Source organism: Sander lucioperca, chromosome 14 (genome assembly GCF_008315115.2).
Source record: "Sander lucioperca isolate FBNREF2018 chromosome 14, SLUC_FBN_1.2, whole genome shotgun sequence".
Lineage (NCBI taxonomy): Eukaryota > Metazoa > Chordata > Actinopteri > Perciformes > Percidae > Sander > Sander lucioperca.
This window is the reverse complement of record NC_050186.1, coordinates 5,304,394-5,307,329: the sequence shown is the minus strand read 5'-3', so window position 1 is coordinate 5,307,329 and position 2,936 is coordinate 5,304,394.

The following is a 2,936-nucleotide window of genomic DNA, read 5'->3' as shown; positions in this document are numbered from 1 at the left end:
CTGAGGAAGTGAGGTATTGTGCAAATAAACCATAAAATACACAGCCCCTCCCCCGAAATTACGTCACAGGTGGGGGAGTTGCTTGTGCGTGAGAGCGTTAAATGTGCTGGCTGGGGAGCAATGGCAAACTGTGTGTAAAGGGTTTTAAGCAACATATTACAAATATTATTATTATTTTTTTTTGTTGTTGTTGTCTCTTCTCCAAAAAGTTTTCTTTCTCTCTTTAAAGTGTAACCTGTAGCCTGTTTTACCTCTGACAACAAATGGAGGTGTGGTCAGAAGTTTGCCAGCTCTTTTACCTGTAGGCTACCCTCACCAGCAGTGACGTCACAGGGTCCTGGAGTAGGCTACACACAGCAGCAAGGTGAGAAGTTAAACCACTGTAGGTCAGCAATAAAAATATTTCCACAGGGTGTTAAGATTCAAGATTCAAAATCCTTTATTAGGCCTAATCCCACAAGGGGAAATTCACACTGTTGCAGCAGCAAGGGATAAGGGGGGAAGTACAAGATACTCTAAAGATAAACAAAGAATAAATAAATATAAGTTAAGAGAATAAATACATTTAGCACAAAAAGTAAGGAAATTTGTGTTTGGTAGATTATTTCTCTGTGGTAACAATGCTTTTTGGTAATACATATTATACCGTTGGAAAGCCTGTTTAGTTCCCTTTCAAATGGTGCCCCATTTGTAAGGAACATGCATTTGTGGGATGAGCAGCAGCGCTGAGTATGTGGGTTGCGGCCATGAAGAATTTGCCAAATCTTCTCTGCCATTGCCAAACAGGTTATTTTGCTGTCGCTATTGACACTTGTTTTGAGCTTCTGGTACCCTCAGGTGCTGCCAATCAGGTGCCTGATTTAGAGATGAGATTCTGCAACCAGTGGCAGTCCTATATCTCCACAGTCTGGAACCGAACTCTATCCTCCAAGATGACAACGCTCGCCCCCACAGGGCGGGGTTTATCAGAGACTACCTCCAGAATGTGGGAGTGGAGAGGATGGAATGGCCTGCCAGCAGTCCTGACTTCAACCCCATTGAACACTTGTGGGATCAGCTTGGGCGTGCTGTTCATGCCAGAGTGACCAACACAACCACGTTGGCTGACTTGCAACAAATGCTGGTTGAAGAATGGGATGCCATCCCACAGCAGTGTGTGAGCAGGCTGGTGACCAGCATGAGGAGGAGGTGCCAGGCTGTTGTGGCTGTGTATAGTTCCTCCACACGCTACTGAGGCTCCTGTTTGTAAAATGAATAAATTGTTAAATTGCCAATATGTCTCGTTTCTTCAAACTTTAATCATCCAATCCACCAAACACCAAACGAGTCAATGGCAGAATAAGCTGTTTGGCATTGGCAGAGAAGATTTGGCAATTTTTTTATTGGAACAACCGACATACTCAGCACTGCTGCTCATCCCACAAATGCATGTTTCTTACAAATGGACCACCATTTGAAAGGGAACTAAACAGGCTTTCCAACGGTATAAGATTTATTGCCAAAAAGCATTGTTACCACCGAGAAATAATCTACCAAACACAAATTTCCTTACTTTTTGTGCTAAGTTTAGTAAAATGTATTTGCAGTATTGCACAGTCAAGGGTTAATAGGGTTTTATTAATGCAGTGTATCTACCATTAAAACTAGGGATGGGCATTTTAATTTATTTTCATATTCAAGTACTCACATTAAAATATTAAAGTATTTGAGTAAAAAATAACATAAGAATCGGGTTCAAGCTAAGTTTTTGATAACTTCTTGAAGTAGCGCGTGATCATGAGAGTTGTCTTCATTGTTAAACAACCACCATTGCCAATGAAAATCTATCTGAAGTGATAAATGAAATAGCCGCAAGTATTGTTAGCTAATGTAACCTTAACTTGCTAACTTACCATTAGATGAGTCGACTACCTATACAGCTACTGTAGCTTACGGTCAAAAGAATCATAGGCTACTAAAAATAACTTTATGAACATGTCGAATGTTAACGTTACCGTACACATTATCTTGGTGGCTGCCAGCTGGCATGGGCTGTTTGTTACAGGCTAGGCTAGTAGCACATGGTAGTTGACAATTACAAAGCAAGTGAGTAGGCTACTCAATATGTTGAATGAATACTGTCTAAAACGATTAAAATACTTCCAGCCTCTTTGTTCCTCACCAGTAGGCTAACTCACGAATATTACAGGGTAGCCTACTTTTGCTTTTACTTACAGGCTGAAGTTTAATATCTCTAGTAACCCAGAGGACCTAATTCAAGATTTTAGAAATAATGACAGAAATTTGGATTTTCCATATTTCAAGTTAACTCTTTTTTAACTATATTATCTGTTAATTTTTATATCCCGACATGAGGATCTAAATGCTGTTTCAAAGCCTTCTACACACACACTACCATTAAAGTCTACTTTTTCATTTAATTATTAGCCTAAAAGCAGTAGATTTTCAAAATATACTGTATACGTCTAAATAAATATAAGTCTTAACATACTTTAATCAGCCCATGAAATAATATCAATCCAGGTTGCTGAAACCCCTAGTTTTCCAGAAAGGAATACCTGTCAAAACAGAAAAAAATCTTGAAAATGGTTAAATACTAATAATACTGCAATAAAGCAACACAAACTGCATATGCTGACCAGCGTTTTTCAAAATACCATCTTTAGTATATTGTCAGTTTAGAGCTATACATCGGCCACATTAGCAGAGTCGGTAGTCCCAAACTGCAAGCAAAGTAACTTTCAACTTGCATGACAATCCTGTTTTAGGGATACTTTCTCGTAATGCCTCCAGCTATCTGCACCTGCTTATAATAGACTTGCTCCTTGTCATTCAGATTTGTGTCACACCACCTTACTAGATTTATGACAGGTATCTAAATTATCAGCTTTGCAGAGCCTTCAAAATACCTTTCCCTTAACAATAGATATACTCTT